Genomic DNA, 19,246 nt, shown 5'->3' with positions numbered 1-19,246 from the left:
CTCCTACAAACTGAGGCTATCCGCAAGTAAACTCGCCTAATGTAAATTGTAACTAAATATTATGAATTCTTTCTATTGAATTTATATACTTTGTACCATTATTTCATATAAAATATAGAATATAATATAAAATAGAATATGTGCCAAAATTTCCAGTCCATCGGACAAAAATTTACCGAGATATGAGCTTTCGAAGGGAAACATTTATTGTGTTTTGTATGTAGCATAGAAACTAAAAACGTCCTTTCCTCGAAGTGGCACTTTATATGTTTTTGTGGGACTATTGTACACATAAATCATGTGCTTAACCGAGAGAGTCTAAAAAAACTGCTGACGGAGTCAGAAAAAATATCAATTTTGTACGGTGTTTTGTTTTTGTTAAAATCAAAATTTTGATTTTAACTTTTCAAAATTTTTAAAAATTGATTTTTTTAATTCCTTTTCGATAATGGACTAGATTATTAGGTTCGTAATGATCCCACAAAAATATATGCTGATCGGTTTATTCTTTTTCAAACTACAGTGGGTACCGCAAACTGCTTTAGTAAAAACAGTGCTTTATAACCGGGCATTTTAATGTAAGACTTTTCAAAAAAAAAAAAAAAAAAAAAAAAAAAAAAATAGAAGGTAACTTAAGGTTTAATAGATTTTTTATAAAAAATGAATGAAAATGACTTTTCTCGTGCTTAAAACTGACCATAGCCCCTTAAAATAGCTTTACGTAACTCTACACAACATTAGAATTTTTGGTCAAGTTGTGCCCCCCCGAAATGAAATCCTGCGTACCTCCCTGGCACCCATATATATTTTCGACCGATTTTCTGTATTTGATGCACCAAACACGCTATATATGTCCAATTTCGTTGAAATTTGGAATGCGTGACGGAATTTGTTCTAGAAATAAATGGGACAAATTATATCGAAATCGGTTCAGATTTGAATATAGCTCCCATATATATTTCCGACTGATTCCCTGTATTTTATGCACCAAACACGCCATGTATGTATGTCCAATTTCAATGAAATTTGATATGTGTAAAGGAATTTGGTCTACAAATAAATGTTCAAAATTATATTGAGATCGGTTCATATCGGAATATAGATCCCATATATATTTTCAGTCGATTTCATGTTTTTGTTACGTAACACAGTGGATCCACATGTATGGGAAAAGTGGCCAAAAATATTTAGAGTGTAAAAATCAAGCCAATGCGCCGGTAACAGCTTTGTGCTGCTGCGAAGAGTGTTTTAAGAAACCACGAGCGTATCATTCTCCCCCCTTTCCCCTCTGGAGGGGGTATACGGTAAGAATTATTTTATGCTGTTAATACAAATTACATGAACAAAGGTCCCAATTATTTTATGATGCTAAAATAGGCTTGGGGAAACAAAATAATATAAAATTCAACGAATTTAGCGGATTAAAAAGAATCAAAAATTTTGTCTGAAAATTGGTAAAATATTTAATATAGATCTTATAGCGTTCTTCTTGGAAGGCAAGTACCGCAAACGTAAGACAAATTTGGAAGAAGATTTCTTTATCTTGCCTCTGCTGCCAATTATGTTTATGTACGTGGTCAGATAACCGAGTTATACGCTAATATATCCATAGAAATCCCATTCTATGACAGCTTTAGTCAGCGACCCACCATTTATAGTCTGGCACTAGATGGCAGCTGATTTTAATACTGAATAATGTTTAACCCATGGCCTAATTTGGAAACTTATTCCCGAGGTGGGCATCATGACTAAAACCTTAGGTCAAATTTTAGTATATGATCGAATTGGCATTACAAAATACACTAAGAAAATATGCAGCTAAACACGCTAAAACACTATTTTTAATGAAAATTGACCTATTACCTCCTCCTTCAAAATCCGCTAAAATATTTTGCTATTACACTTAAAATATAGGTTGTACTTACTTACAACAACAACAAATATTAGTCAAATGTTCCAATTTTGAAGCTATTCTCAAGAAGATCGCGTTCGAATGAAGCAAAAATTAATATATTTTTAAAAAGGTCCATGTCGTAGCTGTCAGTATTGCCAGATGTTGTACCAAAATTTTGACATTCATTTTTTATTTTTGGCCAATGCACTATAGGTCAAACAGTCCATTTTACTGGCCAAAAGTCAGATTTCGACAAATAACAGACCTTACAGTTTTTGTCCCCAAAGGGTTAAGGTACCGGTTGTGTATTTGGTCCATAAAGGGTTAATTTTTTGGCCCACGTTGTTCCATTTTTCTCCCTGAATTTAAAAACGCTATATTTTTTTAATATTACTTTAACCAAATACTTGTTTTAACTTTAAGACTTTTGGCCAATTAAATGGCCCGTTTGACCTATAGTGCAATGGGTGGATCCACTGTGCGTATGTCCAATTTCAATGAAATTTTGAATTTCTGTTTTAGTTGATGATTCAATTATATGATTGCTTAAGTATGGAGTATTCCTCCATTGGCTTAACTTCATCACTATCCACTTTGCAGATAGTAATGTTTCCAAAACGCACTGAAAGTCAAAAAGTGAGCATCATTCTCAATAACATGAGAATACTCGATGCTTAAAGAGTTCAGGTTTTCACTAAAAAAATCATCATTTCAAAAACTGAAAAGCCAATTGATAATTCCCTTCGCCGGGATGAAATCGTGATATTGGTAGCGATCAGTAAATTTTGCAACCTGTCACTGCGTTTTGTAAACATTACTCTCTGCAAAGAGGGTAGTGATGAAGTTAAGCCAATGGAGGAATACTCCAGACTTAAGCAATCGTTTCCCTTTTCTTCTACTTATTTGAACGTTAATTGGCTTCTCACTTGTTATTCTCCAAAGGTCGTCGTTTGTTATTTGGTTTGGCCAGAATATGCAACATAATATTCGAAGACATTTCGTCGGTGTCATGCTTAAGTGTTCCATACGCCATTTGCCCGTTTTGAGATAATCGCATTTTAATGTTTTGCGGAAAATCAACAAATAATAAAAAAATTTTGAAGTAAATCAAAATTATCCAGTCCCAGAGTCCGTACAAACCCTCAACAAATAAATTAAAAAATATTTGCGGAATCTAGACAATGCGTAGAAAAATATGATACCAAATGTATAGAGATTGGGTACATAAATTGCATATTATAGCAACAACAAAAGAGAAAAACTTATTGTTGGAAAATGTTGTTGCAAATATATTTTTTGGTTTGATTCGAAAAATTAGAAAAAATATATGGGAGTTCTCCAACTATTTCGCTAAAATCCCATACAATAATTAATGTGTACTGCTAAAACTTCATCAAGAAATATGGTTTACCATCGTGAAAGCTTATTTGCTTACTGTGATAACTTATAAGGATAGGAAATTAAGAGTAATATTGAAATTACAATCATTCAAAAAATGTGGAAATTAAAAAGCCTATTATTAGCGAATTAGTTAAAATCAGTTGATGCGCATCCGTTTTTGGATACAGCGAATCAATCTCTTTCAATATTTATGCATATTTCGATGTTTCACTCAGTGGCCATTGTGTGCAGTCAGTTGCATCACACAATGCCAAAAACCTTAAAGTGGGCAAAAATCGCGCAATTTGCATCCGATTTTGATGCGTATCCGGTTTCAGTAGCAGCCATCAAAAATACGTCTATATACACATATTTCAAATAGATTCTTCAAGAAACGCGGATGTGCCTCCACATTCTATTTTTGGTAAAAACCCGATATTACTCGCGAATCTCTGTAATTTATGACACGCGTTTTCGCAAATATTATAATCGCGTAGGATTCCATTTATGTAAAAAATTTTAAAGAAAGTCGCGGTTTAATATGCCGGTTTTTCAAAATACATTTTTGCCGATTTTCATATTTCCAAGGTATCTATATCCGCGGTTTAGTGGATGGATTCGATCGCAGAAGGTCTCATCAGATCCGTCGCGTAAAAAACTAAGAAAATTGAATAGCACTTGTAAATTTTAAATGCAAAAAATAGGTTTTTTAAAAAAATTCACGCATGAAATATTGGCCTTTAGACTCCAATCACTAGGATGCTGTAAGGAGCACACTCATGAGATATGCATTAAACGACGTAAAATCACGAGTTCTATAATCCTATTATGAGTTTTGAATATTATCCTGCTGCGCGTCCAAATTATTAAAAAAAATCAAAAATACCCGAAATTCCGGCTTCAAAATGTCAGCATCAATTTTAGGTGGATGCAGTGGATATACCGAAAAATGATACACTAGTATCATATTGCCCATGAAGTATTCTGTGATACTTTCCTTGCGCATAGGGCTATAAAATGTAAGGTTAAGCCAGAAATCAGAAGGGAGCATAAAAAACTTGTTGGCTTCAACCCATTTTTACCTATTTTTCTACATTGATGCCAACACAGCTTCCACGTAAATTAATTTTAATGGTCGACCGTATGGGATTCCTCCTAAAACACTTCATTTTATAGAATTTCAATCATACTTTATAGAATATGTTAACAGTTCGCGAACTCTGAATGGGTGAAACTCGGATTCATCGATTGTAAAACATTTTTGGTTTTCGCCATATACACTTTTATACGGGCAAAATGTGCCTCATCGAAATAACGGTTTTAGACCCCAAGTATGTTTGGACGAAATGTGTTTCAGACAATTTGGAGTCGATTTAGCAATGTCCGTCCGTCTGTCTGTCTGTATGTCTGTCTGTCTGGCTGGCTGGTGCGCACGATAACTCTGGAACGGATGAGCCGATTTGGTCCAAAACTTGGCTTTCGTAATATTTTGTCCAAACTTAGTTTAAGTTCGAAGATGTGTTATATCGGACCACTCCTTCCGGTACCTCCCCCACAAAAGTTCGAAAATGTTCTGAAAATTTGTGCGTACGATAACTCTTGAAGGGAGTAACCGATTTGGTCTATACTTTGCAAATCGTGAAATGTCTACCAGACTTAGATAAGGTACCAATATGGACTCAATCGTTGCACTCCTTCGGGTACCTCCCACACAAATTTCGGATAAGTCCGGTTTAGGGTCTGCTCTCGTATCGCTTTGATTTTTGTTGTAACAACTTGTATTCACTGCCCCCCCATACGACGGTACAAGTTTCATCAGGGCAAGTCCATAGATCCTGAGAAAATAACCTGAAAGTTGCAAAAAATCCCTTTGACACCGTGTGTAATGGTTGGAGCGCAAGGTAACTCTCGAACGGATCTTTCGAATCGGTCCAAAATATGGCCTTCGTAATATTTTGTCCAAACTTAGTTTAAGTTCGAAAATAACACTATAACTCTGGAGGAGAGTATCCGATTTGGTCCGTACTTTGAACATCGTAATATTTCTACAGGACATAGATCAGGTTCGAATATGGACAGCATATGTCAACTCCTTCGGGTACCTCCCCCACAAAATTTCAAGAATATGTCCGTCCCTAAAGTTAAAAAAGTCACTAAAAAGCTACGCGCTATATCTGTTGAACGGAGCAATCGTACAAACGTTGGATCTCCTAACATTTCGTCAAAAGGTAGTTTTACTTCAGAAATGATCCATATCGGTCTTCATCCACAAAAGTTCAACAGAAGATCCTTTGGATATGTACAGCCGGTATTATATTTGATATTGTGAATAGATGAAAGTTTCAATTCACACACGCTGAGGGTATATCTCTGTCGGCACAGCCGACTGATACTTTTTACTTGTTTCAATATTAGTTTCCAGTCCCGCTGGTTTAGCCAGTTGGACAATTTCATTTATTTTGTTCTGCATGTCGCTGAATTTGTGCGACAATAGGCAGATGTCGTCTGCGAAATCGAGATCTCCTAAGTGGCTATCCAGGTTCCAGATAATACCCCTTTTTTCGTTGCCAGTATTGGCATTATTACGTCCAAAGTAATTGCAAAAAGGAGCGGTGACAAACTTCAACGTTGTTTTATTGTGCTTTTTAGTAAATTAAATGCCCAATACATTTTATAATTTAATCGGAAAGTTGAATGGAATTATTTTATTGGACAAGGAAGAAATCGCATTTAATATTGGTAATTACAAACATACTTATGTATATTTGAAATATCCCCCCATACCATTGCTATCGAAAACGATATCGTTTTCGAATGTTTCTCGAGAGTTTTGCGGATATTTTGTTCGAGAACGACACACGAGAATGAATTAAAAACGATTCACTCGTCGCTCAGTTTGTGGCAGGAAATCCTTCGATTTCGAATATCGTTAATAATATTATTAGCGAATGATTGACGATAGTTTTACGATAGTGGCAAAAAACATTTTTTGTGGAGTTTCTTGATGTTTCTGTTATGTACCTTTTCCGTTTTTATTTCTTTATGTTTGCGACGCGATATTTAACTGTTGATAAACATTGTTGTCTTGTGTTTGGCAACCTACCCATATGTTGTCTTTATCAACACTTATTGTCTATATTATACGTAGCATTTATATCGAAATTATTTGAAAAAAGCAAATGGGAATTTTTTACAAACAACGTAAATTTTTTTTTTGAAACAAAAAAATTTTCAAAGTAAAAAATGTTTCTCGAAACAATTTTTCTTGTGAAGAAAAAACATTCGCCAAATGTTCGAAAACGATATCGTTTTTAAACTTTTGACGAACAAAAGAACAACGTGCTTGTGTACACCCGAAAAACAATTGCCAATTCTTCGAATGTGATATCGTTTTCGAAAGTTGTGTCGAACATTCGAATAATATCCGCAATTGGTATGAGGGGATGGCACATCCATATTTATTTATTACATTACATAATCATTTGATTCTAGATGCCGATTCCCCGCTGATGATTTCAATTATGAGGACAATTTAATTTTGATTGGATCGTCACGAAATTTTGGGTATTAATGGGGGTCGCACAGAGGAATAAACCTATTGATTTTGGTAATGGTCGGATATTGTTCAGCGGTCGGAATGTGGTGGTTGATGGTTGGCATACATCCCACTTTTCCATCTTTTATTTGAGTTATTCTGACGATGCACTTAAACGCGTTTCAATAAAATTGACCTGTATTAATGAAGACATTCAGAGCAAAGGCGCTAAGCTATCCCAATTTTAATATTTTGAATTTTACCAGTCAAAAGCTTATGCACAAGGGAAGTGGTGTAGGGTACCACATAGTCGGCCCCGACCCGACTATAGCCTTGGCTCACTTGTTTTGCATTTGCCGAAATATGTCCCCAGAACTTAATAATGACCCAAAAATTAAATATGGATATTTGCGCACAAAAATTATGGTTAATTTCACTCTCTAAATACTATCCGATCATTATCCAAAATTATTAGCGCCTTGCTGGACCAAAACTCTTACAAAGTGCAAAATGTTGTCAGTATTAAACTATAGCTGTGACCTCTGGCGTGATTATGGTATATACTAGATATATACTAGACTATAACTCTGTTATCTGACCTCGTATATCAACATAATTGGCATCAATGGAAAGGTCAAGACATTGTCTTCTAAATATAACTCACACAGGAGAAATGAGTCTTCCAGGAGTAAAGATATGAGATATATATTAAAAATTTTACCAATTTTTACACAAGAGGTTTGGTCCAATTAACCCGCTAAATATTATCTGATCATCATGTTGTATTGCAAGCTTCTTCTTTGTCATAAACCCAAACATTATTTAAAAATTCTGGCTGATCGGACCATTTTTACGACCTGAAGAGCATGTCCAAAATAATAATTATGTTTTTGGTCCATTTCACCACCTAAATATTTCATGATCATTACCAATAACAATATGTGTCTATTCTGGTGCGAGACCATTCTCCATTCAAATTTTTGTGACGATCGGTCCATAATTGCGGCCTGGAGTTTGATTACAATTTATAATGCACAGACGGACACACATGGCTTCATCGCTTTATCTCGTCGAGATATGAAAAATTATATACCACATGGGGGGTCTACGACAAATATTTCGCGGTGTTTAAATTTTCCGCAAAACAAACTTATAATAACCTTTCCATATAGTGGTGTAGGGTATTGTTTAACCCACAACGGAAAAAAGGACTATGCCCCAAATTACAAATGCACTGGGAAGGCCCCTACAAGGTAGTCACGAAAATAAATGACGTCGTGTATCGCATACAGAAGAGCGACAGCCCTAGATCAAAGATGAAGGTGGTACATCTAGAACGGTTGGCCCGCTATGGAACGAGAACTGTGCCAGGTCATGAGGAACAGGCTTAAGCGGGAGGCAGTGTTACCAATGCCCATACCACAGAGAGGGAACTGTGCCTATTCGGGACGAACAGGCTTAAGCGGGAGGCAATGTTACGAATGTAACTGATAGGTTTATGTTAGTTTAGTTTTATTTCCGTTAATTTAAAAATTTGAATTATAACGTAAAGTTTGTATTACGTAGTTACTTTATTTAAGCAACAACAACTACCATGTAGAACTCTCTTCATCATTCTAGTCGTTACATTACCTTTTGTTAATGTTCTTTTGTTTGTTTTGCCATAATAATGTAATTATCGTTTAGTTCCTACTTCTTGTATTTCGTGTAGTTGTTTGTTGTTGTAGTTACGTCATTACTGTGCTTGTATGTATGTGAGTATGGATGTTCGCTTAGTGCGAATGTGCGTCTGTGTGTTCGCTGCACAGATTCGAGTTGTTGCCAGATTTCTAGATAATTCTAGACCAAGGAGATTTTGGGTATAAATATGAGATTCCGGCCAAACAGTGAGCAGTTGTGAATTTTATACCGAAGTGTAAACATCGACTAGTAAAGAAGTAAAGTAAAGCTGTGTACTTAGCTATAACAGTCAGCTCCGAATAAGTGTAATAAAGTAAATAAAGCATTGTAGAAACGTAATCTAAAACGAACCCTGTTTTATTTGGTACAAATCGTATCGGGGAATAAAACAACGTCTACACGGACATTAGTTGAATCTAAAGCCGTAGCAATATTATGAACTTATTGGATAATGACGTTCTTTCATCACATAACCACAGGCAGCTACCCCACCTGTTTGGATCAATTACCTTCTGGATGGAGCGAAGTACGGATTTTACTAGCTTTGTTTTGGGTTTTTGTTTTTTTTTTTCGAGATTCATTTAGTAAGGCCGTAGTCGTCATTTGCAAGGCAATATTCTTCGCAAGGTTTTCTGTACTCTCTGGCTGCCATTATTTTATTTTAGCATATTACCATTTTGCTTCAAAACAAAATAATCGAGCGTTTTAAGAAGGCTATACAAAAGGGGAATTCAGGCCCAACATATTTTTATCATGATTTTTTATTAACAAATATTTTGTTTTGTTCTGTTGCAATACTGCAAAAATCTACTAATTTTTACCATTTTCTTCGATGACATAAAGGAAAAATGTTATCGTAGTAAAAAATAGTAGCTTCTTGCAGGTTCTGGAACAGAGCATTTATTTCACTTCGATCAAGAATGTATGTGTACAACATCTTTATTTAAACCTCGAGAAGAAAATTGTCTTTTTTTTTTGGAATCTTCCCACTAAAACGTTTGACAGCAAATGAAGAGTAAGGCTTGATAACTGGATAACCTTTCTAAATGAACATTGAGTTTTCATTTTTAAATGTTTGTGTTGTTAAAAAAATAAAAGATCGTTAAACAAATTTTCATTTTCTATGGATCTTGAATAAAGATCAAACTGGTAAGATAGTTTCTGATGGATCCACCAACGCCCGGACGAAATGTTTCAATCTAGAACCTTGACATAAATGCTGGAAGAAGTATGGAACTTGTAGTATCTAAGCGAATGTGGAATAAACTCTAACAACTCCTACATTTTGAGTCACAATCTGTCACTGGCTTCGAAGGTCATCCAAAAGAACTTATGTACAATGGTTGTTATTTTCAAATATTTATCGTATTGTTTTCATTATTATTGTTGAACTATGCACGTGGGTTCATTTTTTATTTTACATTCATCCTTATTATGCCTTAATCAAAAAACAGAAATTTTTATCACAACTGTTTGTCTTTTTCACTTACTACGTCCATATTTACATTAGGCAATTTTCCTTGCGGCAATTGTCAGTTTGTCGGTGAGAGAGGGTGTTGAGAGGCAAAGGGTTACCATATGCCTCACCTCTCTCTCCATCAAACTGACAATTGCCGCAAGGCAAATTGCCTAATATAAATATGAACTAATATATGAAAAGAGTTCGTTTACTGAGTGTGAAAACAATTCCTTGACAAACTGTGTATTAATTAATTCTTCCAAACAAAAAATGACGCGAAATAATATTGCTTTAATATGATAACAGTTGAAAAGATTTCATTGTTTGAGAATTATTATTGTTTGAGAATATTTTAATTCAAAAGGAAAAAATTAGTTTTGTTAAAACTTAAGATTGACAAAGTTTGAGCTCCATCGGAATATGTTAACACGTGCCACTGGGATCTCAAAGTTTCCATGGCCCCTTTATATAGCTAATATTAAAATCTGAGCCGATTGTCAATTTTTTTGTAGGATTACTTGTTTAGCCACTAAAAAGAACTGGTAAACTGTTTTCATCGATTGGACAATAAATGTGGTCTGTAGAGCGGTTTCTTTAAAATTTGTATGGGTCAAAGGCAAATTTGTATGGGACCAAAGGAATTTTCACAAAATCTCTCTACAGACCACATTTTTTGTCCAATCGATGCAGTTTACTTGTTCTTTGTAGTGGCTAAACAAGTAATCCTACAAAAAAGTTTTGAAAATCGAGTCAGATTTTAATATTATCTATATAAAGGGCCCATGCTAACTTTGAGGCCCCAGTGGCATGTGTTAACGTATTCCGATTGAGCTCAAACTGTGGCAATCTTAACTTTTAACAAAACTAAACATTTTAGGAGGGTGCCGCATAAAAAAATCCGACATTGATTTTTTAAAACAACTCTAATACACATAGATACATACATTATGTATGATGGAATGAACAACAAGGAAATTTGTGTCTTGTAAATACTATATGTAATAAGTGTCTTATAAATACTACTATGTTTCTATAATATGTACATTAAAAATATTTTTATATCACATTGTTTTGTACATACTATAAACAAAAAAGTGTCCAATCAATTTATAGAAACATTTGAATTAATTATGGTTATATTAGTTTATTATTAGAGATTTAAAATTGATTTTCATTTGAATTATTTACTTTATTATATACAATATTTATTTATAACTACTTTTTAAAATAGGTGTGTTCGTTTACTAAATAATTTGTACAAGTCCAGTCACTTCTTGTAAACGACTAAGGTCTTTTGCATTGTACTGTAAAGTAAACGAACAGCGTACAGCAACAATTTGTACAAACTTTGAGTAAACGAACACATACAATATGGGTGTTCGTTTCCTTAAAGTTAGTTTAATTTACAGTACAATGCAAAAGACCTTAGTCGTTTACAAGAAGTGACTGGACTTTTACAAATTATTGAGTAAACGAGCACACCTAATTTCTGATGAAATGTAGTTAAAAATAAAGTACAATGACAATGTTGTTTATCTGACAAATCATGTTAATATTTTAGTTATTACAGTTTAGAAAGCTATAAAAAATAGGTTATTAGAGTTGGGCAAATCCAGGCCCTATAACAAAATATAATAAAATGAATACTAGTTTTCATCTTCAGAGTTGATACATGAAAAAGCTAGATTTTTGTGGATGAACTAGGTAGTTCCGGTATTACCCAGCTCAACAGGTTGTTGTTCCCGCTGCATGATTGTGTGTAATTTGTTAAAAAGTCAATGGTGGCAATTTTTGAATGGCAATTGATGTGAATTATTAATCTATAAATAAAAATAAAATTAGTTTAGATTTATAAATAATGAAATATGTAAATACATTCAAATTTCTGATATATTTCGAGTGTTACTTTTTTTTAATTTGCAATACATTCTATTTCTGGAATGTGAATTCATTTAGATACTTACATAAATGTACATTTTGTTGTGCTCTCCAAGCATGTTTCCCCTTGTGTTTTATTTATTGCCAAATAAACCCAGGCAGAACATCAAAAAATAGAAATAATATGAAGTGGAAGCTACACAGCAAAAAAATGACTGTAGAAATAAAAAAATAATGTGTTGTAAAAATACACAACCATTTTTACCTTATTACTTAAGAGTTATGTTTTCTTCGTTGGTTATCAATCCACGTTCTATATTTTTGTATGACATTAGCACATTCTTTCAAGGAAGGCAACTTCTTGAGTTTTTGAATATCTCCAAATGTAGAACTAATTGCTTGTTTTTCTTTCCAGGTCCATTTTACTCGTTTCGTTTTGCCGAACGGAGAAGCTACAGAATATCAAAGTATATTAACGCGCTGGACATTTTAAATTCTAATCGAATGAATTCAAGCGAGTTACTATCATACTCTTATGATGTTTTTGAAATATATAACATTTCTATTTCTAATTCAAATCCAAAAGTGACTAATATCTCGATGTCGTCACATGCGATATTTGTATGATTACAGCTCGTTATCGGTTGTAACGACGTGAAATTGGCTGACGTCCGAAACGTCATTTGCTTTGCATATTTCATTTGATTTGGAAATGGATAAATTCATTTGTGAATGTTATATGTCGATATAACCGATCGAAAGTTTGCTTGATAGAAAATATGGCACTAGTAGTAACAAACTCGAATTCATTCGATATTATACTATATGAATTGAATAAGAAAAACGTGAAGACTATGAGACTAAAGAAATGTACTTGAATACACTATGCAACAAAATGGAGTTCAGGGTCTGGGAGTGTAAAATTCCGTTTGGTGTAGAGCTGGCAAACTATCGATGTTCCCAACATTTTATAGTTCCGATATTTCTATTCCGATAGCCATCGATACTATCGCTTTTATGTGACATATTTAAATTATATGCGTCGATTTACCCCAGTGTGTTTTACAAGACATTTACCAATTTTTTAGAAGAATTTGTCTTTCTATGATAGATCAAACCTTGAACTACTTTCGGAAACACTGTTTTTACTAAAGCAGTTTGCGGTGTCCACTGTTGCTCGAAGACGAATAAACCGATCGGCATATGTTTTGTGGGATCATTAAGAACCTGATAATCTTGTACTTGAGCGATACGGAATTAAAAATATTTATTTTTAATAAAATTGTGAACTGTAAAAACTTGTTTTTAGCTAAAAAAAATATAGTTTTTTCGCCATAAAGACGTCAAAAATTTAAAAAAAGTCTCTTGCTTAAGTACAAGCTTTTTTATGTATAATAATCCCACAAAAACATATGAAGATATGATCATCCGTTTTCGAGGTACAGTGAGCACCGTATTCAAAAATGTCATGTCGAGTAAACCACGTTTAAAACTTTAATGTTACACACAAATCACAGTGAATTTTCTTTTTCTAACGCACATATCTCAGCTAATTTTTCTCCGATTGAGTTGAAATTATATACCTGTATTTTAAAACGAGCCAATAAAAAGTTTTCGATTTAGTAAAATTTGTAAGTGGCCATAACATTTATTGAAAAGAAGATGAAAGCAGATTTGTTGTTTACCCCCTTTGTGTTTACGATATTTACAGTTCATAAAATAAATTTTAAAAATTATTCAAACTTCAGAGCTTCTAACCTTCGCAATACCGTGCCGATTTAGTATATATTTAGTATATTTAGAGTAAATTGAATTTCACCCGATATTCATATTATCGGGTATTTTTATAGCGATTCACATTTTATTGTATCCAGCCAAAAATTAATCATACCAAAACTCAAATATTCCACTCACAGCGGTCCTTTCCGAGGGAATTTTACTCACGACCCCTCCCCCCATTTCGATTGCAATGATGATATTAGTATCAACTCAACTTACTGCTACGTTTTCTTAGCTTAGAAGAATTTGTCTTCTTTTTTGTAATAGATGTTGATGGTCTTGACGATGTTTCGTCAGATGTTGAAGATTTTTCGTCAGATATTGAAGAATCGTCACTCGATGCTTCATTTTCGATGATACGATCCTTGTCGCAATCATTGTCGAAATTGACTGGAACAGCTTCCAAGGCATTGTCTGTACCGTAACCAGCAGCTGACAATAAAAGTTTAGATATTTCCGTTATTTCCGCCACTGGAACAGGAACCCGGTAAATATTCTTGTGTATGTCTTTATGATGACCGAGAAAGTGTGCTAATCTATCGACTGTAGCTTCTTCAACATTCAATAAAGACGTGTATGTCGCGATATGTTTTCGAAGCTTTGTGCCACTCAGATCTTCGGGAAAGGATGCGCCACACTCATGTGCGAATTTCCTTAGCAATGGGCATGCCCGATAGTACGCTTTAGACAACTCAAATTTCCCTGGAGCGCTAAATATGTAGGGATTAGTTTTTTTATTCCAGCTTTTTTGCGAAATTGCAGAATAACGTTCACAGCTCTAATGCTCAAAGGGTCTAGTAAAATGCTCACGGTTCTTCCTAATTTGCCCCGCATAGATACTCTTACATACTGCTTCGCAAATTCAATTGATTGCTCCGACATATTTGCAAGAAGGCCAGCCTCAATACTATTTGTAATTACTTCTTTTTTTTAAAGTTATCAACAGTCAAGCGTTCTATTTCTCCAGCTCTTCTCCGGTTAAACACTTGCACAAATGTTAGTGTTGTCTGAACGAGCTCCTTCCAGGTCTTGAAACAAATTTTTTCTGATAATATTGTTAATAAATCCAGAACTTTTGTTTTCAAAAAGGAATATAGTTTTTTAATGTCCTGTTGAGTGGGCAGGTCATCTCTTTTATTTCTTTTTTTATTTTGCTGGTCCTCGATAGCTTTTCTATTAATCTGTGTGGGAGTTTCTTCAATCCAAAGTGACAAAAAGTTATCTAGAAGAGACTTCATATCATCTTTTTGTTGTTTTATAAATTCATTTCCTTGTATCTTGCCACATTTTTTTATTAAACTTGTCAAACTAGTAGCTACAGCCGGCGTAGCAAATCCATTTGTGGCATCCCATTTGGCCGTCATCCTCAATGCCTCAATTGCCTTATCAAACAAGAAGGGTTTGTACATATGTTTCAACTCTGAGATTTCGGGTCCTAATTTCATAAGTTCAATTTTGAACCGCCCCAGCAGTCGCATGTTTGCACGAATCTGGTCGTGATGGTGAGTTTGCGATAATTTTTCTGCTAATCTATTTCCATATCGAATAATTAACTCATCGTAACGTATCGCACGGGTAACTTCATCATTTCTCAGCACTGGAAATATACTGCTCTTCATTTCTTTGCTTGCGACAGGGTGTACAAACTGAGTTAATTTTCGTCCCTCTATAAAATTTGATCTTACATTCTTCTTCTTAGAACAAATACGGTATATTTCAGTATATTTCCGATAAAACCCTTTGCACGTTGCACAACACACATAATCATCGGGTGTGTGATTTGCATGTTCTCGTTGTCATCTGAGTACAATCAGAGTACCAGAATTTTGTTCTTTGGATGTGTTATGGAGGAAATCTCCTTGTTTACGAAGCTTCTCAATTATTTGTAAACGTTCTTTACTTAGTTTTGGAAGTGACATAGCTATTTTCACGAGTTTCTCACTCTTGTGCTTCAAAAAGAAATGTCGCGCAATTTTGCATTGAAGAGTCTTGCAAAAAATACAAAAATGCTGCTTTGATTTAAGCTTCGAGACAGGAACGGATACTTGATCTAAATTTAATGTATCCGAAATCTCCAAAAATGAGCTGATGTTTGTGCTTATATTTTCTATTGTCGAATCAGGTTGGTATTCCGACATAGTAGAATCTTCTATATTTGTATTAGAAGAATCGACATTTGTAATGTTATTGAAGACTTTTTGGATACTAGTTATGGATCTATTTCCAGCGAAATTTTCGACAGCTGTTGAATTTTTACAACTTTCCAATTTATCTACTGTGCTCAAATTTAATGAATCAATGGATACATTTTCATTGGGGAAATGATCAGACATACTAAGGTTATGTGGATCAGAATTACCTTTTTCTTCTGGTTTCTTGAAAAGTTGGTAAGATTTTTTATTGACTGACGATTTCAAAAGAGTTTGTTCTTTCTGTGTACTGAAAGCTGAAGAGCTAAAATAAGTTTTGCTAAACGCAGAATCTGTAGAACTCATTTCTGATATATTGCTTGAAGATGATTCTTAATCGATAAATAATGTACTTTTTAAGGAGTTAAGTTTTTCGAGTACCAGTTAAATGTTCAGGACTACCTGCCTTTTTCCTGAGTTTCATGTGGGATACAGAGTCGTCAAATAAAATTTCTGATGGTTTGGTAGATGTTTCTTCCAACGACGATTTCAAATCCTTATGGACTATTTTGTCCTGCTCCTTTTTCTTAGATTTTTGTTCAACTTCATGTGGTTTGTAAATTAATGCTGGTTCCGTATAATCTTTTACTGGGGAAAAATCTGATACACACATACTTTTTGGAGAGATTGAACTTTCTATAATAACATCAATTGATGATTTTATCGAATCCTGATCTGATACACACATATTTGTTGGAGAAATTGAGCCTTTTATAGTAGCATCAGTTGATGTTTTTATCGAGTCCGGATCTGAAACACACACACTTGCTTGATGAATAGAACTTCTTATACCAAATGATACAGAATCGGCAAATAAAATCTCATATGGTTTGGTAGACGTTTCTTTCAACGACGATTTCAAATCCTTATGGACTATTTTGTCCTGCTCCTTTTTGTTAGATTTTTTTTGTTCAACTTCATGTGGTTTGTAAATTAATGCTGGTTCCGTATAATCTTTTACTGGGGAAAAATCTGATACACCCATAATTTTTGGAGGGATTGAACTTTCTATAATAACATCAATTGATGATTTTATCGAATCCTGATCTGATACACACATATTTTTTGGAGAAATTGAGCCTTTTATAGTAGCATCAGTTGATGTTTTTGTCGAGTCCGGATCTGAAACACACACACTTGCTGGATGAATAGAACTTCCTATGCCAAATGATACAGAATCGTCAAATAAAATCTCTGATTGTTTGGTAGACGTTTCTTTCAACGACGATTTCAAATCCTTATGGACTATTTTGTCCTGCTCCTTTTTGTTAGATTTTTTTTGTTCAACTTCATGTCGTTTGTAAATTAATGCTGGTTCCGTAAAATCTTTTACTGGGGAAAAATCTGATACACCCATAATTTTTGGAGAGATTGAACTTTCTATAATAACATCAATTGATGATTTTATCGAATCCTGATCTGATACACACATATTTCTTTTAGAAATTGAGCTTTTTATAGTAGCATCAGTTGATGTTTTTGTCGAGTCCGGATCTAAAACACACACAGTTGCTGGATGAATAGAACTTCCTATACCAATTGATGGTTTTATTGAATTTTGATCGGCATTGGTTGAAGAACTTTCATGTATCATTCTTTGTTTTAATTGAAGAAGATGTGCTTTGTCATCTAGAGAAATATGATGTTTGGATTTTGTATAAGACCACTTATTTATATTTGAGAACAGATTTATTTCCAAAAAAGTTGCATTACAAGAAAACCCCGAGTTATATCGTTAAAGGGGTCGATTTGTGGAAACCAAATCGATAATTATTTTTTTATCATTGTTTCTCTAGGGCAATCTTAAAAGCAGAGGCACAATAAAAAACAACATCGCAATAAAATAATATTTATATCGCCACTATATGAAATGACACACACAGTGTGGGCCAATATATTGGCAACAAAATTGCACGTTTTAGGAAACGATTAAAAATATATATACAGCTGTGTTCAAAATAATAGGAGTGCCAAAACACACCGAGTGAGTGGTCAAATAAACATGGTTACACTTCTACATTTTGGCCAATTTCGTACTTGTTTAACATTGTTAACATCCCAACTGTTAATTCGTTAACAAAAATGTGGCAATTTGTTTTAAATTATTTATTGTTTACGCCAACATTATAAATCTTCTTCAGATGCTTTGTTTAAATAAATAGGAGTGTGGAATAAAAAGGACAATAAAAATATTTTTATTTGAGTTTAGGACCAAAACTGGCAATATTTTAGTTGTTAGTAGTGAATTTAATAGATTTGAAGGCTGTTTGAAAACAAAAAAGGCCTTTGGATGTGGCCGTAAATAGGATATTGTCCATGCAGCTATTTTCCCATAATTTGAGTATTTATTGGGAAATCTATAGATTTTATAAACAAAACCTTCATTGATTAGAGTTGTTAAACATTTTAACTGTTTCCTCGAACAATACATAAGATTGATTCCCCATAAATTTGTGTATTTTGATCCTTGAGCCAAGTTTTTGCCAGTTTCCATTAGACCTTTATAAAAGGATCGACCAAAAAAGCGTATCTATAAGGCATTAATTCCTCGGCCAAATAATGTTTTGAGGCCCTCACCATCTTAACTGTACGCAGAACAATTATTTTGTTTATATTTGAAAAATTGGATGATTGACAGATATGAGCCATTTTTCTACACGCTTTGTTAAAAAGCAAATTTTAAGGAAATACTTTTGAAGTTGCCCTACGAATATGTTTGTTAGGTTTTGCATCGTATAAAACTCACTTTTCTATGGGAAGTAATCTAAATTAACTACTTTTGAACGAAAAACGTGAGTCTACGTAGAAAAATATAGTGCGGTGTATACCAACCATAGAGTAATCAAAGCCGGATTCTCACAGATAGTGTAAAACTACGATTCACTATGTTCACGCTTTAAAAAATTTTTGGAATAGAATTGAAATTGATTGTGCACACAAAGTTAACATCCTGAGGACCTCATAATATTATTTCGTCGAGGAATAAATGACTTATATATGCGCTTTTTGGCCGATCTTTTCATAAAGGATTAATGGAAAATGGCTGAAACTTGGCTCATGATCAAAATACACCAATTTATGGGATCATCATTCATTACGTTTTGTTTGAGGTAACAGCCAGAGTATTAAACAGCTCTAATCAATATAGGTTTTGTTTATAAAATCCACTGTATTCCCCAATAAGTGCTTAATTTATGGGAAAAGTTGCCACAAGGACAATTGCCTGTTTTTGGATACTACCAAAGGACTTCTGTTTTCAAACAAATTTCAAATGTATTGGATTTAATACTATCAACTAAAATATTTACAGTTTTGTTCGTAAATTCAACTAAACATATATTTATTGTCCATTTTCTTACACAATCTTACTTTTTGGACAAAAATATGAAGTCGATTTATAATGTCGGTGTAAACAGTAAATAATTTAAAGCAAATTGAAAGATTTCTGTTAA

General features: G+C 33.8%; 1 protein-coding gene and 1 long non-coding RNA gene across 7 annotated transcripts in view; one reads left to right on the top strand and one right to left on the bottom strand.

The window, feature by feature from the left end:
* The window catches only part of LOC141392826 (short neuropeptide F-like), a 497,601-nt gene that overhangs the window by 219,811 nt on the left and 258,544 nt on the right, over nt 1-19,246 (top strand). The gene's annotated exons all lie outside the window — the stretch shown is intronic.
* On the bottom strand, nt 11,391-15,284 carry LOC141392825 (uncharacterized). The gene is made up of 4 exons (XR_012409887.1): nt 13,825-15,284; nt 12,092-12,278; nt 11,913-12,022; nt 11,391-11,768 (listed from the first exon to the last, which is right to left on the bottom strand). It is a non-coding gene; the product is annotated as an uncharacterized lncRNA (long non-coding RNA).

Source organism: Musca autumnalis, unplaced genomic scaffold (assembly GCF_047663935.1).
Source record: "Musca autumnalis isolate F117 unplaced genomic scaffold, ASM4766393v1 scaffold_2, whole genome shotgun sequence".
Taxonomy (NCBI): domain Eukaryota; kingdom Metazoa; phylum Arthropoda; class Insecta; order Diptera; family Muscidae; genus Musca; species Musca autumnalis.
The sequence above is the reverse complement of the archived record's forward strand: the minus strand, read 5'-3'. Positions and strand labels throughout refer to the sequence as shown.